Here is a 21,683-nt window from a genome sequence, read left to right on the forward strand (position 1 = left end):
AGTGACTGAAGCAGGAGTTTGATTTTAAAGGAACAGGATCACATTAGCACTTATAAGCAAAGACAAATGGGTATCAGCCAGGGACTTGATTCTGGTGCTACTAATTCATCAACAGAAGAAATCAGAGTAATTGAACTCAGTATTAATAATGAAACACACAGGAAGGCAACTTCCGTCTTAATGGGGTTCACTTTAGTTTTGGTCCCTCCCTGAGTCTTCATCAGCGTTTTCCACGTTGCACGGGCAATGGAGGGAAATCTCAGTGAATGAATGGGAACCTCCCGCTGGCAGGGGTGGAAGACACTGTAATAAAATCCTCCAGATCAATGCTGCAAGCTCTCTGAAGGAGACAGATTTCCACCATGAAGGCAAGGTGCTGGAGCTGAGTTCCCGAGTCCATTCACTGTGTTTAACTGTGCAAAGAAACCATAACAACATCTCCATTCCTAGTAATTTCCCCTTAGCTTAGCACCCACTTGAAATATCACTGCTAGTTCCTATGGGTGAAATCTAAAAGTAAATCTAACCTCCTTTAGAACTCAGGTGCTTTGAGTCGGTTTTTGTAGTTGTGTGGTTTTTGTTCTGTTTTGGTATGGGTTTTTTTGTTGGTTTTCCTGGGGATTTTTTTTTCATGGCCATGAAGAGGTCCAGATTTTCATATTAAACAAGTTACTGTTTTTTTGATGTCAATACAATTGTAGCGATTTATGCAGAATCAAACTGTGCCCTAGGATGTGCTTTTCTTACTCGCTTCTCCAAATTCAAGAGGCTTTAAATTTCCCAGCAGAAAAATGAAAGATCCCAGGGCTTTTTTTCCTACAAATCTTTATGGTCCTAATGATCATTGCTCCTCTTAAATGAGCTTCAGTCCAAAAACAGTTGTGCATTCAAGTTGTCTTCTTGTCCCTCTATGGGAGATCTCATATTAGCCATAATTACTCTCCTGAGTAAGAGTTGTTAAAGTGTGATATACAATGAACTGGTGACTGCTTTTAGAGCAGAGAATTAAGAGTTCCCTTAGAAACTTAAATCCTTTGAAATTCAACTGTTAATGAATGAAAGGCCAAATTCTAAGAGAGCTTTTGCAGCTTTGCATAGTACATGTTTTTATGGAAGTTGAGGATCTTGCTTCCACAGCAGCTATTTCCCCTACCCCCATCCTTTTTTTCTACAGTATAAATAAATGAAAAGTATCCTAATCATATTTTAGACTGTGTGCAAAGTCAGACACTAAGCCATAATGTCTGTGTATTAGAACATGTGGAATGATAAATGGAGATAAATCTAAAATTTATAGAACATGAACATTTGCATAAACTGCAATATCCAAACATATAGGCTGTTAAGTAACAATTGTCACAAAGGGCATAAAAAATTCAACTTTGTTTCATGGAAAGAACTCAAATTCCTAACATGATTAAGATAATATATCATTTGTTCCTATCTTATTAAAGGCATAATTGTTGTTAGACACAGAAGTGGCATTAACTCTAATCTGGCTTTATATATGTACAAATAGGAGGGGAGGTGAATGTGAAAATTGATGCTTTTGGTGATCCATAGGCATTTTATTAATGTTTGAATAATAACTGCCTGGAGGGCCTGTTATAAATTAAAGGGACGAATTGAGATATAAATTTTTATGAGGACTAGTTATACATTTCCATTATGTGTTTAAAAATGAAGGAATTACTGTGAACACAGCAGAACTCACATTTATTTGAGGTGATTTGGATGGGAGGGAAGGTGCAGTGAAGGAAGCTGCATGCTGGCTGTAAGAAAGATGTATCTGTCCCTTTGAAAAGATATATCATATGTCATGCATGAACTCCCTTCTACAGGAGACTTTTCTCTGCAGCTGATTTCGCATGATTATTTATTTGACAACAGCAAGTGATGATATAGCAGCGAGTTTTAGCCCACTTAGAGAAGGATTCTTATTCTTAAATCATAGAGGATTTCCCAAACCCAACCACTGTCAAACTGGAGTTAATCTAACAGAGGAACCCAGTAATCTCTTTGGCATATATTTCTCATTATTCCTCCTGTCTGGATATACACATCTTCATTTGCAGTGCATCTATGGGACCAGCAGTATTTCAGAGCTTCCTTCTGCCCTTTGCTGAGGCTGCTTCTGGGAGCTCAGCTCTGGTAGCTGAATGAGCACCAGAGCTCCACCAGGCTCCCTTTGTTATCCACCAGCACCAGTGCCCTGTGAAATCCTCAGACAATACTGCCAATGTGCTTTGATGTGACATCGCAGGGAATGGCAACCCCGTATCTTCACTCAGGATTTTTGGTCCAAACCCATGATTGTTCATAAGGGAGAGGCTGCAGGATCACAGTACTTAACCAGTAACTTAATATGTGGTGACCTCTTTTCCACTCCCTGGTTTATTGTAACTGACCACTGAGGACAAAGCCTTTTAGATTAAATTCTCCAGTGTTTGACCCCTGTTTAGAGGCTTGATTGCTTTGGATTTCATTAGGTGCCAGCAAACTGATGGCTTGGAGCTCTGGAGCTGTTTAATCTGTGCCTCCATTCCCCAGGAGTGGTTTAGGAGGAACGTGATGATATCCAGAGAGATGACAACGTTGTATCACCTGCAGACATGCCACACCAATGTTGCAGCTGTGATAGCGTGTGCCAATGGAGTTTTATTGTAAGACACACATCACAAGGGCCTTCCATTTTGCAGTCTGTCATGGGATTCAATTAATCAATTTAAATTTTATAGGTTTGGGGTTTTTTGTTCGTTCTCCCAAACCCTACCTTTTATTAGACTCACAGGGTCTGGGCAATTACTCTCTGTTTGGAATAGAACTGATTTGTTGGAAAATAAGAATTGAGGATGCTCTTGGCTTGCGGAGACCCTGAACCATTAATGGAGTTTGCAAAAATTTGAGGCTTAGCTCAACCCCATCTTCCATCTTTAAAGCATCATCCTTGTCTCTACCATTCATGGAGATCACTGTGCATACTTGAAGAGGATCAGTTGGCAGTGTCTTTTGATCTACAAATAGCATTATTTCTATTTCCCAAGGTGTAAATGAGTTGATATATAAGAAATATGACAAAATTTCCTCATGGTTGTCATTAAGGTTCCTACTTTTAGCAGTGTTTTGAAATCTGGACTGGATCCCCAGGCAGCTCACTATGACAGTAAACCTCACCCTGTGACAGTATAAGGAATCTTCAGCTCTGCTTAATTCCTGCACAGCTGGTTCAGCTTTCCATGATCTCAGTGTTTTGTGTCCAGTCTTTCATCTGAGAAGCACAATTTTTGACACTCCCAAACTTACTCAGATCAGCCTCCCTGTGTCCATTACCTTCAGGATAATACCATTGTTGTGTCTCTCTCTTTTTCCTATAAAGTCATATAAACAATGTGATTGTTGTGAAAACATCATCGAGCAAGCATTGAAGCAGCAAAAATTATCCTCCCAGTCAATTGGAGCCTTTTCTAAATGCATTACAGTGCTGGACAAGTGGCTAATTAGGCAAGACTTGTACTGTCTGTTTTTCAAAACTATGTTTTTTCTGTGTGTGTTATTGAAGGGACAGCTTCACAAGAGTTTCTTTAGGGAAGATGCAGGGGAATGTTATAGAGAGTAAGTTCTATGACAGAATTAGCAAATGTATTAAGTACAGTGCCAATCTGGTATAGCAGAAATGACTAAATACCCATCAGGGCCTGTCACTCGTCAAGAAGTGAAATCTTAGACCCATTTAAGTCAATGACAAATGTTCACAGAATCTGGCTGCAAGTTAATAAATGTTTGGAGCCTGTATAAGTCAAACTCTGATATTTGTCAGATTAATTATTTGATTGAGCTTATTGTCTGTCAAACAATTTCTTTGTGGAGTTAGAATGCTTTGTGTTTTATTATCTATAATTCTGATTAAGAAAATATCATGCAAGTATGGAGGTATATCATTGCAAGTTTTATATTGGGTTGTACACAGTTATTATACATAATAGGAAAAAATATAATGAAATATGGGATTGTAAATATCCACAATGGGCCATGGTTGACGATGGCTTTCTACTTCATTTTTTTGGCATTTCTTGATTTAGGATGGCTTTAATATTCAACCTGAACTTACTTTTGTCATATTCTTCTTGGTAAACCACATATATGTAAAATGAAAGAAAATAACTCTACATGTACACCAATTCCTTCAGCTTACCCTTGCCTTTAATACAAAACAGTGAATTTCAAGACTATATACATCAGGTGTTTTCAGCAAAGTAGCAGCAGCAAATCATAGACATTTGTCATTCCTTGGAGCTGTCTGACAGTTCTGACAATTCATTAGGCTGGGCTGAAAAGAGGTTTAGAAAGCAAAGGAAGGATCACAGGTAGTGAAGTTGCCTTTGCATGATCCAGTAATAGCTGATTTGTATCATTTTTGGTGATGGATACACTGTTCAGATTAAACTCAGCTGAATTTGTCCCCTTTATTCGTTGCTTTTTTCTTTCTCTTTTTCCTCCAAGAGGAGTTTCTGCACACATTAATATAGATATAGACCTCAATTTATCCCAAGGAGTAGATGCCCAGGAAATTCTTCCTGGTAGCTACTGATATGAGTGGCTTCCCAGAGCTAAGGAGAAGTGAAGAGAGGTTTGCTATTCAGTTTCTACCCAGTGAGGCTTTTCTTTCTCATCATGTTTGAGTATTCTTTTCTGTGGCTGTACCCTGACATGTGCCATTCTTCAAAGTCATATTCATTCCTGCCGCGATCTATGCAAATCAAACTTGTGACTTTGTTCAGCGATAAGTGCCTCCATTATCCTACTCCTTCCACTTACTGATTTCCTTTTGAGGCTTGTACACAAGCAATTTTTTGACTTGAAGGCAAATCCTTTGCAATAACGCTGAATCTGCAGAGTAAGCCACCTGGAAAATACTTGATCTTCCATTGGAAAACATTTCCCTTTTCCAGATTGGTGGACTGTTTCATGCCACAATGTAAAATTTCTGGGTCAGGTTCTGAGTGGATGAGGCAATACTGTCTGGCCAGAGAGCATTCCTGGGGTCAGACAGATGATGGTCTTCAGGATCAGCAATATCATGGAGACTGCTTAGCCCTGCAGAGGATGAATAGCTTTCCATCTTCATTCTGTCTATTTTATAGCTGCCACAGAAGAAGCAGTCTGAGATTGATCCTGACCCAGTAGTATTACATGTAGGTCTTACAAGAGCAATATTTGCTCTTGGTGACCATTGGGACATACTCCTTTAAAAAACTCTAAAATAACCCTGAAAGAAGGGCTTGAACACAGAGGGTTTGGGGGTGTACTTTTTACACATGAAGTATTTCAGACCCTCAAAACCATCATTAAATTAGAAGTACTTCCTAATTTGTATCCCCATTTTTGTATTTTCTATGGCTCACAGTGTTGACATCACTGCCTCACATCTTGGACACAACTCCTCCTTCAAGTTACAGTTTCCTACCTGTCTCAGACAAACAGAGAGAGGTAAATCAAGCTTTTAGCTGGACAGTCCAGAAGTCCAAATTATGTCAGCCCTCTGCTTCTTCCACTGTGTCTTTGTGGGCCTGGAGTCAGTCACTTTGCTGTGGAAATAAAAGTATTTCTGTCCCTGTGATCTCACCTGCAGGACTGGACAGTGTAAAGCACATGAATGATACTCGTGGATGCTGGATCATTCACCACCTCGTCTGATGTGCCTCTGGATTTGCTTGTAGGTTGTGTGATTTTCGCAGTCAGTTTTGAGCGGCAGGCTGTACTTGTTGGTTTATTATTCTGGAGTTGTGTGTGTGGGTTGAACTGTTGGCATTAATTATTTTTAATAGTGAGTTAGATGCTGAATTACAGGATCCTACCCATGGATATAAGAGCAAACAAAGAAACCAGTGGCCTTCCTCTCCCTCCCCCGACATAAGTCATATTTTGTCTCCTATGACCTCAGCCAGCCCTTTAAATTTCATATCAAACATTAGAAAGAAAGAGGTCAAAGTAAGAGCCCCACTGAAAAAAAAAACCCACAGCCAACCCAGATATGAACTATGGGAACTTGTCATCTTATCATCCTAATTGAAGTCATTCTGCAATGTATGACAGTCCATCATATATTCTGCCAGTCAGTGTGTCATACATGATGTGTAACAAGAGAGCTCATAAACCCAGAGGGGAAGCCCCTTCTTTTTTATTACTTTATTTGATCATTTTCATAAGAAGTCCCCTTGCTCAATACAGAGGGACGTGTTTATTAGCCCCATTAAAGCTTTGTCCGTTCATTTGACACTGTGATTTACACAGCCTTACCACAAAAGAATCCCATTATTTCCAGTCTGGAGAGGGGTCTTTTTTATTGTGTGATGAAAAATAAGTATTTAATTCCACAGGTGAAGGCAAAGAACAGCAAGGTAGTTGTCAGGGGCTCAGAAGTAAACAAAAGGATGCTTTAGGTATAATTGACTCAGAGAAAAAAATATTCCCAGTAAAAATAGAAAAATAAAAAAATAAAGATGCTCTTCCCATGGAGTAGGAATTTAACTGGGCTCAGCTGAACTTTTTTTTCCCTGTGTGCCTCCATTAAAAACAGCAGAATTTGGCAAAATTTCCCTCTGTGTTCTACTCATGAATGTTTCTAGAAAATATCAGCTTTCATACGCAAATATTCTTGAAGTGAAATTGGTGGCTTCCTTTGAACACAGCTAGTGCCTCAAATCCCATCTGCTTTTCCTACAACACGCCCACTCATTATCTAGCTTATTTGGCTTTATTTTATTTTTTTTAAATGAACACAAATTAAGCTATTTAATCAAATATGTACATGATTACATGGCATTTTTGCATAAGAGTTATACACCCACGGAAATCATTAATCACAGATAACAACACTATGTTAAAATTAGACATGTTGTTTTCTTTTTGTGTGTGTGTGTGCTTTTTAACATAATATCCTGCATAGCTCTAATTTCACCTCTACTCTCATTTGAATAAAGCGGGATTGTTTTACATCAAATTATTCATTTGTCTGTAGCTCTGATAATTGGTATTTATGTTTAGACTTGATCTCAGAGGAATAAAAATACAAGGCTTGAAACTAAAATTGGAATGGTTCAGATCCTCTTTTTCTTTTTTATTTTCCCCCTTTTTGCTTGCAGAGAATGTCACCATGAACGTCCATTGGCAAACTGGATAAGAAAGAGTGTCACAGTGCAGGACAACCTAGAAGATGACAGGCATTTCCAGGCATAGCAATGATGAGATCAAATTCCCCTCAACCTGCCTTGTTTGCTGATCTTTTAATCAGATTCAACTTCACTGCAGCTACAGCACTAGGTTCCCTGACAATGTATGACAGCATGTGACAGGGAAATATTTTTTTTTGGCCTTTTGAAGCTATTTCAGATAAATCTGAAGTCCCAGCAGCATCTTATAAATCTAGCAAACTATTTTAATGGAGATTTTTAACTATGCATAATTGAACTGGAGGATTTGGGGGTTGTGTCCGTGTGTTTGTAGTGGAATCCAAACAGGAAAACTGGGAAATGATCTAAACCCTTTGAGGTTAACATGCCATGAAAGAGCATCAATGACGGAAGAGGACGTTATTAAAAAGCAGCCGACCTCACTCAGAAAGAACCACTGTGTGAAGCACCCAGGGCTGTTTGTGGTCCTGCAGGGATATGTATTTCATTCTGTCTTCATCTCTCCAAATTTCCTCTGAAATGCTTCTGAGCTGCATTCTTGAGAAAGAAAAACACCAGCAACTATTGAATGGGTCTTATCAACCTTTTCTCTACAATCTGCTTCATATTCCTCTCACACCCGTGTTCTTGCAGTGTCTTGGGGAAATGCTTGGATCAAAGATAAGAGAGAACAAGGGAAGGAATGAAGCAAGAAGCAAACAACAAAACAAAACCACCACCCCCCAAACTTTTTGACAAAATTCCTCTGTGAATCCTGTGCATGATTACAGCAAAGTTAAAACTGCCTTCTTCTTTGCCAGTATTTAATTCCTGCTTTTAAAATCAGGCTTCCTTTGATCTTGAGGATTGAAATTATCTGGAAATGAAACAGCCATTGCTTTGCAGAAAATCTGGAGAGGGTCCCAGACATGGCTTTTACCTGGAAGGCTTCCAAAAGAGGATGAAATTTCTCTAGTTTCAGAACAAATTGCAAGATTTCTTTTCTCTCTGTCTAGTCCAACTGTGGAACTCTAGCCCTGATGTCTGCTGGTTCCCAGAGTGCAGATGTAATAACCCCTGAGGTGAAATGAGAGTGTTATTCCCCCATCTTCTCTTCTGTGCCTTTCCTCTGAGGGTTGAGAGCTGGGAGAATTTTATTAAAGTGAAGGCTTAAAGTTTTGGGCAAACTTAATTTGAGGAGACAGTTGGTTATAACCTGGGCTAGATCCAGCTGAGTGAAGGTTGGAGAGGGCAGAGGACCAGGAGCATCTGTGACATCTGGATCCTGTTGAAGGCTCAGAAATATCTGCCTGGCTTTGCATGACCTGGTCCCAGAGCCAAGATGGCTGAGAAATGTGGTTAAGGGACTGAAGCAAGCTTTGCCCTGGCAAGCGAGTCCCACTGAGAAAGCAAGACATCAATATTTCTTCAAGTCTGTTTCTTTTAGTGAATATATTTCCATATGTCGCATTAGTATTTCTTTTATTGGGATTTGTAAGTCCATCTGGTACTTGGATTGAGAGGGCTTGAGCTGGCAGATCCCTACCCTGTGCTGTTGCACAGAGGTCTGGAAAGCCCTTACAAGGCTGGGTAGGTGGTTAGATAGAGACAACATCTCCTCAGCTGTCTTTTTAATTGGATAAACGTCTCAAATCAGTCAAGATAACCAGGTTACTTATTGTCAATTAGCTCTGACAGTGCCATTTTTTAATACTACAAAATGAGTATGAGCTGAGTATGAAGTATAGCAGTCCACAATAACAGTGCACAGTGCAACAGCCCTGATCTAGGAAGTGTAAAGGAGAAAGATGCCTGAGCATCAATATTAAGCATAAAATGTGTTGAAATGTCATAGTTTGCCAAGACAATAAGAATCACTTTCCTTTGCATGTGGTATTAAGAAAATGGGGAATAATTATCTGCTTTAATACAAGCTTTTTCCTTCTGCATGATTAACTTCACTGGTATCAACAGAGACTGTGATGACTCTGAAATGACAGCTCCTGGTAGCACGTTCTGGGATTAGCAAAAACAGGTTGTCAGTTTACCCCAGTCAGGAACAGTCAGTTTCTCTGTGCTGAGAGCTGGACAGAAGAGTCGGGTTCCGCACCAGACATCTGACAGCCCGAGCGGGCAGCAGGTCCAGCCTCCTGCCAGGTGGCTCTCTCAGGTCAGGCGTGCAGGGCTCGCTGCTTCAACAGGAAACTCGATGTTTCTGAGGCAGCACCATGTGATTTTGGCTATGCAGCTTCCAGACTGAAAGCACTCCATCCTCCTTGTGCTAAACTATAACCTGCATGAGCCTGGAGATCTCCGAGCAGCCACCCTGCGAGGCACAGGGCTCTGCCTCTCCTGCTTTCACTGTTCTTTACAGCAGTGCACAATGCACTGAGCTGATTCTAAAATTAAAATGCCTGGCTCTGATGCCCTGTCTCAGGCTGCTCAATGTACAGAGTTACAGTGCACACACCGTGCAGGAGATGGGGGGAGAGGTAGGACACGAACATGCCAGAGAGAACTCTGAGCAATGGCATGAAACAACAAAAACCCTTTCGTTCTTTCTGAAGTTGTCAAAAGTCTGTCATGGCTTTATAGAAATTAATCAGTATAAGGAAAACTGCATAATAACTGCGGGGGCAACAGTAATCTGTCTATAAATTAAAGAAAACTACAGTGAGTTTCTAGAGTTATCTGGGAAAAGCACAGAGGTGACTAGCAGGACTCTTGTGGAGCCAGTGCAAAGTGCATGGAACGGGGTCCTTCAGTAAAGGCCATATTTTGTCAATGTCAGGATACACATAGGAACTGTAAAACAAAGCAAATTCTCTGCATGGAAGCAAACTAAAAATTTAGTCCTGCATCACATTCCTTTGAAAAATTCATAATAATTATAAAAATGATGAAATGTCTGTATATTTTTAAAGGAAAAGAGGAGTTGAAAAGATTAATTCTCAAAATCTATGGAATATACAGTGATGAGTTACTGAGGATTACAGTGTGTGTGTGTGGGGTTTTGTAATTCTGTAGGCATCTCAGTCCTCTGGTGAAATGATGTATGGGGCAATCGTCTGGTAGGGGCTGATGGGATGTAAATGAAACTAATTAAGGAAATGTCAAACATAATTAATAAAACAGGTTTAAGTTGCAAAAGCACTGTCAGCTGAATGAATGGGGAAGAATGCTGCATTCCCATTGTTTTGGCGCTTGCTTGCTTACTTATTTATATATTTATTTATTTATTCATTTATTCCTTACTCACCCCCTAGCCTTTCAACCAGCTTTTTCAGTTGCACTGTTCAATTAGATCTCAGAAAGCTCTCAGTAGCCTCTTGCATTTTCACCTTGCCCCCCTTCTGAGCTGGGGTCCCATAGAATAGAAGGAATATAAATCTGCCTTGTCGGCTTGCAGCCTGGGAAGAAGGAGGAAAAAAAAATTAATTGCTAACTCCTCGTCTTCCCCAAGTACTACAGGACATTAACATAACCAATTTGCTTGAACTCCTCACTGGCTGCTTAATAGAGCATCTGACCAGCTGATAAGACCTGGGTGCTGCTGCCTATGATACCTTGTTATTAGCATTTTTCATAATATTCAAATATTACAGCCCCATGATTCACTTGCCTCCATTCATTATTGATAAGTACAAAAAATAAATAAAAAGGGTTTATAAATAGCAAAGGGGGGTGAGCGACCTATAATTATGGCAAGCAAATTAGGGTGCATGGCAGAGTCAGTTACATTTGCCTAGGAGTAATGATGCTCAAGAACTTTTACTCCCCAGGGACTGGAAAAATAATGGATTCCCTGGCAGCTGCAGATGGGCTAGAAAAGGCTGTCACCCAGGACGCTGTATATATAAGTTAGGCTGAGCATATGGCTCTGCGTCCTGCCTGTAGCCACCTCCAGATATTGCAGTTTCAATGAAAAGAAATAAATACATAAATAAAAATAGCCCCTCACTGGAAGGTGGTTGTGCAGGGATATGAGAAGGAGAAAAGTGTGGGGGAGGCAAAAACCAACAATCAAAGGGAGTCTGCTCAAAAGTTTCTGCAGAGCACAACCTCACCAGCTCAGGGATCAAGTAGGGCTGATATCCTTAAAACTGGACGCTGTTTAGCTGCATCACTGAAGAGAGAAAGATGAAATGTGATTTCTGCTAAAACAAAACATTTCCATGTTGCAGTCTGAGATAGTCATACTTAAATACCAAAGCTTTGAGCATGAGATGATAAAAATCGTAGTCCCAGTTGAAAGTAGGAGCTACTAGAAATAACCACTGGATGCTTTATAATTTAGTCCCTGTGGTTCTATTTCCATTAATCCAATCAAAGGTCTTTTTTTTCTTTACTAATGAAACTGGAATGAAACACAAAAGGGAGGCTGACCTGTTAGCAGGTGAGTGTTTCTTGTAAGTTATTCATTAAAAACACCCTAATGCTCTGGTGCTGAAGGAGGCTGTACCTGCCTCTGTATAAATTAAACATAAGTGAGTTGGTTGAAAGATAAAAAAACTAGAAGTTATTTCTCCTGACTCCAAATCCTTATGCTGGATGCATGTAGGGGGAACTGAGCCCTTGCAGACATATGCAGAGCACTGGGGACTAATCTTTATATATCAGTTGCCCCCAAATTTTCAATTCTGAGGAGCTCTGAATGTCCACTTCTGTTGTGGGCAAGAATATCACCCATAGCTTGCAGTCAATGTACTTTAGATAAGACAGGAATGAGCCTTGGTTTGACTCTTCTTGATGAAAGTCAAAGTAGGCTCAGAAATAAAAGGGAATAACTTTGGCAGAAAAACTGCATTTTGGTTGTTCTTATCCTTTGATTTTTGGTTTATGAAATTTAATTAAATTACTAGTGAAACTGTGTTAGGCATTATATTGCTGATCTGCATAATTTAGTCTTTCTATTTGGAAGTTTGGAAAACATGCCACCATAATTTCTTATAAATACGCTATCTGAAAACACCAATTTGCCTGTAAAATTCCCAGCTAGTTTTTCATTTTTTCCTGTGATATTTTCAGATTCTCCCATCATCTCTCTTATCCAGCATTATTAACAACTATTCACTCTGGACTTCATTCTTGTCTGAATTTACAATTCTTGACAACATTCCTGCATCTTAACAAAAAAAATGGAGAGGATATTAATTAGATCAATCTTCCAATTAGCCACCCTCAACAGCCTGTGCCTGGAGCCTTGTCCATTTTTATATAAGCAACGAAAAGTTCAAACTGAAACTTACTCATCCTTATGCTCTGAATGCTGGCAAAGTTTACAGAGCAGACACAAGCTCAGCAATGAATCCTACTCCTGCAGGAAGCTTTCTTCCCAGAACATCCCCAGTCCTGCAGAAGCTCACACCTGGACCTGAGCTGTCCATCTTCAATACATGCATCCATCTTCCAGAAGCATCCTTAGGCATCCTGTAGACTCTGCTCTGCCTTAAACCTCACGTTAACATCACAGAGGGAAAATATAAATTTAAACTGACACAGACTTGCTTGTCTCTTCCTTTGTATTTAAACACAGATGGTTGCTTTTGTTGTGCTGCCACATTTCAGCCAATGCAAGCAGCAAAGCACTTAACTGGAATATATATCTCTTCTCTTTTCCAAACATTCATGGGTTTTTTGGTAGGTGAAGTATCATTCTTCAGAATATATACAATGTTTTCATACATCTTGATCTAATCCATTAGTCTTTATAATTTATTGTTAACTGCTTGGATGTAGGAGCCATGACAGCTTTGAGTAAAGCATTTAAGCAGGCATCTGCTTTGTATAAATTACAGGAACCTTGGTCACACAAGTTTTCAGAGAGAGACAAAGGTCTCTTACCAGCATCTGTAGCTTTGGGGATAGTGATTTTTTTATATTTTTTTTTACTGTAAGAATCTTTGGATCTTGGAAATAGTAGTACTATCTGAAGACTTGTATTTACATTTGTATTTGATATTGTGCTAATGGCTCCAAGGCAGGCAGAATGTGATTGACATGGGGTTTGTGAGCTGGAAAACACTTTTAAGTGTCTCAAATCATCTACTCGGAGGCTAAAGCCCTGGTTAACTATAACTGGAGTGGATTGTCTTAATCTGACTGCTGTAGTATTTTATGTTTGGTCATTTAGACTTATTTCTGTAAATACTTCAATAAGCCTGAATCAATTACTTCAATGTCTCCCTTTGTCTCCTGCCATCAGAAATGGCATGGTGTCATAAGTAAGCAGAACAGCAGGATCGGGGAAATGATACCTTGCACCACTGAGCAAGGAATATTTGTGTTAACGGAGACAGACACCACCTTGGAAGACAGCTCCTTGTACACAAAGAGAGATGTTTCACATGCTTTTCTGTGCCTCTCAAAAAGAGATGGGTTGCAAAAACCGTGTTATTCTGAATATTACAGTGTCCCAAAGCCCTTTCTCTCCTCTTTTGATCAACCTTCATGGCTTTTGTCTGGCTATGAGACATCGGAAAGGACAGTAAGACTTTAGCTGGTGATACACAGCTTACCAAAGGTCAGAGTGCATATACTCTTGTTGCCTTCTCACTTGTGCTGCTTAGATTAACTTGGCTCACTCAAGAAGCTTTCTGCATTGCACATTTCCTAACTAAAACAGAAATGTCTGACTGAGCAAACTAATTGAAGCACAGTACTCTGCATCTCACTTTGGCACCATCATTCCAAGCGAGAGAGATGCACAGTTCAGAGTTAATAAGAATGCCATGTCAGGGGTGCCACTCACCAAGGTGAAATGCAATGCAATGGTGGACAAGCCTGGTGAATAGTTTTCCTCCTGAAAAGTAGCTTGGAGACTTGGCTGCACTCTCCTTAGTACCACTGACTGCACAAAGGCAAAGCTGTGAAGGTGATGGGATCACAGCAAATCTACCCGAGTGCAGAGCTTTGGTTTAATTTTTTTTTATATCAATGGCTGGTCTCAGCTCTAATTAACCTACTCCCCTATCAGTCCATTCCCTCCCCACATGCTGTCTTTTCCCCTTCCTCCTTGTGATCTCCATTTCACTGCAGAGATGGCCTGGCAAAGAGACATTATTCTATTTAGAAGCCGAGCACCTCACTAGGGGTGACAGGCCTGTTTTTAGGTCATTTATCTAATTGCTCTTTGCAGATAAGAATTAATTAGCCCGATTATTTTTCTTAGTTTTTGGATGGGTTCCCCACCTGGAGAGAAGAAATTCCTCTATGTCAGTGATTAATTGCTGAGCCAGAAGCTTTCTGCCTTGCATTTGTAATAAATGCCGACTAGTTCTTTAGGTCGCACTAGGAACCAGGCAGAATGTGGTTAAAATGCAGGGCTAATAAAGCATTTCTACAAACAAGATCACTGTCATTAGATTTTGATTAAATATTTTAATTTATCTGGAAGTTGAGGGACTGCAGGAATCAAAAGGTTTAAGGACTCCTATTCCCAGCACTTTCTGATGAGGGTCACCCTATAGCCCTTTGATCTAAACCAGATGAACCTCATGGCAATGCTTCAGCTCAGGATTTGGCACAGCTGGTTTGTCTCACAGTGGTCTGAGTTCTTGAAGGGTCGTGAGTGTGCAGTCAGCTCAACTTGGTTGTGATAACATTTTGTGAACTACAGGAGTTTGGTCAAACTGAGGGAGGAAAGGTTAAGATCTGTATGTGAAGTTATGGAAGGTTTATATCCAGCTGGGTTTAACACAGTAGAAGTTCTTTTCCCCTTTCTCTTCCCCTTTGTCTTTTCTCTCCTTTCTCCTTTCTCTTTTTGCCTCCATTCTCCTGTTCTTTTTGTTTCCATTTCTTTTCCCCCCCTTTATTGCCATAAGAATTCTGAGCATTCAGCCAGAAGAAAAATATATTTTTCTGCAGGACTTACTAAAGAAACATAGTGGCCTCGATTCCCAAGCTGGTCAGCCTAGGACAGGTCTCTTTTCCAGGATTATAGAGCAAGCCAGACAGTATGATCTTCTGTGCCCTTAAAACCCGATTTCTGACCTAGAAAGTTCATGGAAGTAAATTGGAGTCTTGCCATCTATTTTGCTGTGCTTGTGAACTGTTTGAAGCCCCTGATGTCCCAATAGGAGAAATTAATTGCTGGAGTTAGAGCAGCTTCTTTGATCACAAAAGACATGAAGCTGCTGGTGATCGTTACTGCTTCAGAGAGACGAGGGCTGAAAAGGCAGAGGGATGAGATCCTGTGTCATCCCTTGGTCTGACTCCCTCTGTCTCACAGCTGAGAGGTGTTAGGAGGGCAGCATAAGGGCATTTGGCACCAAATGTCTGTGCTGTGCCTGTTCTCTAGGAAAAAAATAAATCTTCCTCATCCTGAAACACTTACACAACCTTTAAATTGGAGAGAAGTAAATTAGGGTCCCTCTGTGCACTTTGTTAGTGGGCAGCTATTTTGCTGGGGATTTTGTTTGTTTGCTTTTTAATGGAAAGGGGAAAAAATAAGAAAAACTGAAAACATGACAAATTTTCTCCTGACAAGTGGGCTGAAGACACACAAGGAGAACTGATATTTCTCTAATGTATAGGAACAATATTGCGTTGTGAAAAGTAACTTTCCATGGAAATTCGATTCTTACTCAACCACAGTATTTTGAGAATACCATTCCCAGCTGTGATTTAAAGACAGCAAAATCTAGTGCTACACTGATGATTAGTCAAAAATCAATGCTTAAAAATTGTTCCTAGCTTCACCTTTGAGCTATGGGACTACAGGAGCTATTTTGGCTTTGAGTTTTGAGTAAAACTCGTGTATCAGATATAGCTGATGTTTCTTACTACCTACAATACGATCAAAATTATTTTACCTTTTCTTTTGGTAAATTGAGGTTTTATTCTGGTCACCACTGCTGCCTGTATTTTATAACTAGGCCAGAATACACACCCAAGACAGAGCATTTATTTTTTTACTTACCAGATACCCAAACAGAGTCAGATACTTGAATTCAGTGGGAGGAGAGCTGCTAAACACTATTTTTGATCATGGTTATTAGACCTTATTTTAACGAATATATTACATAACAATTTGGGAATAGAGACAACATCGCCTCATATCACTGGGATGTTTCATTACAACCCATTTTTCAGATGTAGAAATGGAGTCCCTGTGAGCCTGAGCATTTTCCTTAATGCCACAAAATGTGTCACTGGAAAAACTTCACACAAAACCTTGGCAGTGTCTGCTCTTGTTTTAAGCCCACACCAAACCATTTAATTTAAGTGAGATTTACCTCCCCCACCTGCAATGTCATTTCTGGCACTGTACATGAGGAAATTTAACAATATCGAGTGGCCTGAGTTATGATAATGAAAGATGGTTGCTAAGAAAAAGCATGATGATAGCCAAGAAATTAATATTACAGAGATGAAAATCTTCTTATAGACTCAAAATAATAGATGTTCTGTATCAATATATGACTAATCAGCACTCAAGGATTTATCTTTCAAATTACAGAACATGGTGGAGACATTTAATGCAATATGGTCTCCCTTCAGAGAGATACAGTATGTGACTAAATATCTCCAGTGAGTAATATTCACACTTACTCAAGAACTGTAAATATATCCCTGATAAATCTGGAGAGCGAATTCTTGTAAATTCTTGTTTAACACTGCAAGGAAGCTTAATAACTTTCCAATCTATCAACAAGTTTTAATTTCCTACTGTGCAGTTTCTAACTGAAACAAGGCATTTAGAAAAGATTCAAAACTAATGGGTAATGACCTGTCATGTATTAGAAAGCCTTGGTACCAAAATGCGACCGTGGGTTTGGGCAGGACATTTCCAAATGGGAATGCTTCATTGTTGCTATGCCTAATTATGCATACATTTTTATTTCATTTAAAATGAAGCGCATTTGCAATGTACAGATTAAAATAAGAAAAAATCCTTTCTGCTAATAAGAAGAAATGGCTAAAACATGATAGGTGGTTGCATTCAGGTGCTTACATCAGCTAGTGACATGTGTACTTACACATGCTTTCTGAGGACCAGAATGCAGGCTGAGTAAAACACTCAGTAAAAATCATGCCACACTTAGCAAAACCAACCTTTCTCTAAGTGGGATTTAACCTACATGCGTTTTACAGGGCTTGGAAGGGTGCAGATTTATGTGATGTTCCAAGCCCCTAGTCCTGTCTTTATTCCCCCTCATTTTAAGGAGGTACCTGGGGTGCCTGAAGAGGGTACATCTCAACAAATTAAATCTGAGAAACTCATCAACATATACAGCATCAGGTTGTTGTGGCGTTTTGTGGGTTTTTTGGGTTTTTTTTTGGTAGAAGACTCAGTCTAATTTCTGTAGCTTTTTTTCTGATAAAACAAACCCTGAACTGGTGCTCATTCCAATGATGTGTCCGTAAGCTTGTATCAGTCAGAGAGGAGCCAGGGAATTTGGTCTTGTTGGGATTGAAGTGAAGCAGGTTTCAGAGTGAAGATACCATCACCAAGACATACCCAGGGTTGGGTTCATCTCCCTTAAAGCATATTCTTACATCACTGCCATGAGAGCAGATGAATTTATAGTTAGGTCTTTAAAATAACTGGGACACAGGCCATGAGAGGCTGTGAGTTGCATGAAGGAAATCACTGCTGCTTCTTAAAATCTGTCATCAACCACACCACCCAAACCTGAGCCCCCTTCAGGTATTGCCCCAAGAAGAAAACTCAGAATTAATCAGAGCTGTGATGGACATATTGGAATCATAGCTGCTACTTTTGTATGCTGCATGAATCAATCTTTACCAATAAACTGAAAATACCTCAAACATCTTATTCATAGGTAGTAGTTGTCTTTAGTAATCTACATTATTTTTTACCCTAAACATTGGGACATTTTCTAGGCAATGAATTGAAGGCAGAGAGTTGGTGGGGCCCTTCATGTGGGCAAACACAGCAGTACCTGTGCAATGTTTTATAAAATGTGCAAGTTTGGGTTTTTTAATATGAATTATTCAGTTATTGTGATGCTTCTGCTGCTGCTACTGTGTATATAAACGTTTCCAGTCCCAGAATGGGCATAAACTACTTCCTCTGAATAGCAAACATGAAAGGAAACAACTGAGCTGAGAATTAATGACTCACTATTTCTTTTTTTTTTTTTTTTTTGCTCTTCCAGCTCTGGGGGTCTCTGCAAAAGAAACATCATCCTACAAGTGATAATATGAAATCTTCCTGTTCTTCCTATTTGCCTTTTTCCTCCCTGGAGTCTTTAAACTTACTTCAAGCATTTGAAAAACTTCCTTAATTTTTCCTGTAGTCTTCCAAACCAAGCTTTCACAGTTTGTGGAAGATATTTTAATCTGCTACCTGACAGGACTTCCCAGTACTCTCTGTAATATTGATAACTTCTGATTTTTCTTCTCTCTCTCTCTTTGGTTTTTTCCCCCCTGCACAAAAATTTTAGATGGGGAAACAGACACAGAAAATAAAGCACTCAAAACATTGCTGGACACCTGCAAGAGGCCAAGGAATGAAACAATTATTTCTTAACCCCCTCAAGTCAACTTTTGCCTACCTCTTTTTATTTTTGCCTGTCATTCATGCAGTGGACAACGTTAAAATAATTCACAAATCTTTTAAATGTGAATATTATCAACATTAGTGCTTCCATTTGAATAATACATTCCTAGACAGCTCTTGTTATGATTCACAACTGTCTGGTGTGATCAAGGCCCTGCTAACTCTCTCAAAAGTTCTTGGAACTTATATTTATTTCCATCATTTCAGGACACTCTTTGTAAAGATGAATATCTTTTAATACCTCTTGCCTGGGTGCAAGGGGTGACCATGATTTTTGCAAAATCCCATTTTGCAAAACACATGCTGAGTATATTAAGGCCCTGATGAGATAGAGTGCCAGGAAGAGAAACCTTCAAACATTACTTTTTTTCCTCCATAAAGTGGGAAACTCTAAATGATATTGTTGATTAGATACAGCATATTGGTAAGGTCTTGCTAGCTCTCCTGTGTGTGTCTGCTTGACTTCTAAATTCACAGCACTAAAATGTTTTCATTCCCTTTTCCTTCACTCCCCACTTAATCCTCAAGCATTTTCACCTTAATCCAGAAGTTTTCAAATGCCCTGACAAACCAGCTAAATGTAAAGAAATAGCTGCTTCTCTTAGCTTTTTTTCCTGTCAATCATTTAAAACCCAGCGGAATGTGTGATGAGGATGACTCAGTTTGTAGAAAAGCAGCAACTTAGCAGTTGGCTAATGTTTAGTGAGCTGCTCAGCTTAAACAGATGGAATACTTGTATTTCATATCTCAGCACCATCCCTGATTATGGGTTTTTAGTAGTCCCAGGTACTAACTACCTCGGCTTCGGAAGAGGTTGGTGGCAGTTGGTGTTCACAGCTCACTTGTGATTCTGGAAGGTTTTCTTATTATATTCAATAGTTCTGTCAAACAGGTGTTGGAGGGATGCAGTTGTGCTTTGGGGAATAGAAGGTAAATTTAAGCATATTTAAAGGACTGGCAGATTTAGCTGCATACATATGATTTAAGGGCCTGATCTCAAACCCATTAAACTTAATGGGAGTTTTTCATTGACTTAGTTGGCTTTGGATTAGCTCCTAAGTGAATTTCCAGTAGAAGGCAAAATCCCAGCCAACAAAGCTGTCGATTTCTTGGCACCCCCATCTCCTTTCAGTGAGCAATGGCATAGCTAAGCCTTGCAGAGCTGTCCAGTGGACTTATTCTGACAAACATAACTTTACATCAGACACTTTTATTCCTTATCTGGAACCCCCAGAATGTTTGATTAAAAAAAAAGGAAAAAAAAAGGAATGTAGACTTTATTTAAAGAAATTTTCCTCTATTGCCTTAGAATAGAAAATTGCTGCATCTGGTTGAACCTAAGAGCCATATAACCCCCTGTGCTCTCTGGATTTGGATATAAGCAAGCATCTGGGGAACAATGCAAGAGTATTTTTCTAAACTACTGGGCTGCTTTTCAGTGATCTGTGACTCAGAAACTCCCTCAACAAAGGCTCTCTATGCATTGAATATCTCTCAGTCTGTTTTTCTTCCATGAATTTCTCCATAGATTGCTTTTGAAACCATACAATCACTCCTAAATCTTGTTGCAAGGAATTTTACAAGTTGCCTTTGGGCTACAAAGAGTGAAATCTTATTCATTTTGAGTACACCCTGTGCTAGTTTCATTTGATGACTTTTACATCTTACATTAGTAGAGACAGTGAAGACTCATTATCTATTTGCCATTTCCAGGCCAGCCAGGATGCTAAAGACCTATAGCTGACCTCCTTATCCCCCTTCTAGGTTGTTCTTTTACAAGATAAAAAGTCTTGATCTATTTAGCTTAACTCACAAACTATAATGTAACTTTTCCTAACCTCAAATAATTAAGGACCTGCAATTAAATTTTGTGGTCGGCTTGGATTCAATCAATACATTAGGTTTACTGGACATGATGATATTTGTTCTGACTGCTTTTTAATACCAAAATTAGTCTGACTCAAGCTCCCTCATGAGATATTGCAGGAGGAAATAGTGGTGGGGGAGGGTGGGAGTTCTCTATTTTGAGTATTCCTGACAGTGCATTAGTTAATAATGAGGGACATATTAGTATTCTTGAAGTTCCTATGGTCTCCATGCTTCATACAGAGCTGTAAAGTAAAACAGCTATAGCCATTAATATGCTAATGTTATATGCTATGACCATGTTGCTCTCTCTCTTGAGTATCTCCCCTGTCTTCCTATCTCTTTCCACATCATATTAACACTCCCTGGGTGAAATCCTGACCCTGTTGAAGTCAATGGCAAAACTCCCATTGACTTCACGAGAGGCTGGATTATCTCCTCCGAGGAGCTTTATGGCTTTTCTCCTGACTGCTTTGCTGTTTTCACATCCTACTCTATCCCCTACTTGCCCTCCCTCTTTTCTGATAAATGCTCACCTTCTTGCTATCGTGTGTTTAGGTATCACACTCCTAGTTATGCAGCTTTTTGAAATGAGTCTGCCAGCATGGAAAAGTCTTCCTCTGCTCTGCCTCCCATTGATTCTCTGCTCCTGCTATCAGATCCTGCTTAAAGTTTTACATGCTAGTCTTTCCCTGCTAGCCACTGCATTTTCCTCTCTTTTCCTTGCATCCAATCATGATATAATATATACTAACACTAAGAATAGGTGAAAATTGCCTGTCTGCCTCCTCAGATCACTTCAGACAAGGTTCTTATATTCAAGACATCTATACCATGGGAAATGCTTCCTAGGCATTTTCTTCCTCTCATTTTTCCACCTTGTATTAAGTCCTTGCATTAGATAGACCTGTAATATTAATTCCTTGCTGTCCAGCCTTATTTTTTAAAATTTAATTTTATTAGAATTATGCACAGTTATAGAAAAAATAAATTACCCTAAAATTAGCATGTTGAATAGGCTAAGGAGTATTTAGAAATGAGCAGAGAAAAATGCTCTCTAGATAATTTATCATGCAGGCAAGAAGAAAGAGTTTGCCTGACTAAGGACTTCAGATGCGCCA

At 39.5% G+C, this 21,683-nt stretch overlaps 1 long non-coding RNA gene across 3 annotated transcripts in view; it reads left to right on the plus strand.

The window, feature by feature from the left end:
• Nucleotides 1-6,958, plus strand: part of LOC139678189 (uncharacterized) — a 45,633-nt gene extending 38,675 nt beyond the window's left edge. For 2 of the 3 annotated variants that reach the window (XR_011698978.1, XR_011698980.1), the window contains exon 9: nucleotides 5,630-6,958. This is a non-coding gene — a long non-coding RNA (uncharacterized lncRNA). Of the gene's footprint in view, nucleotides 1-5,404; nucleotides 5,445-5,629 lie in introns of those variants that run through there. The other variant, XR_011698979.1, reaches the window with a different exon arrangement.
• The last annotated feature ends 14,725 nt before the right edge of the window (nucleotides 6,959-21,683 follow it).

The sequence above is a fragment of the Pithys albifrons genome, chromosome 13 (assembly GCF_047495875.1).
Source record: "Pithys albifrons albifrons isolate INPA30051 chromosome 13, PitAlb_v1, whole genome shotgun sequence".
Taxonomy (NCBI): domain Eukaryota; kingdom Metazoa; phylum Chordata; class Aves; order Passeriformes; family Thamnophilidae; genus Pithys; species Pithys albifrons.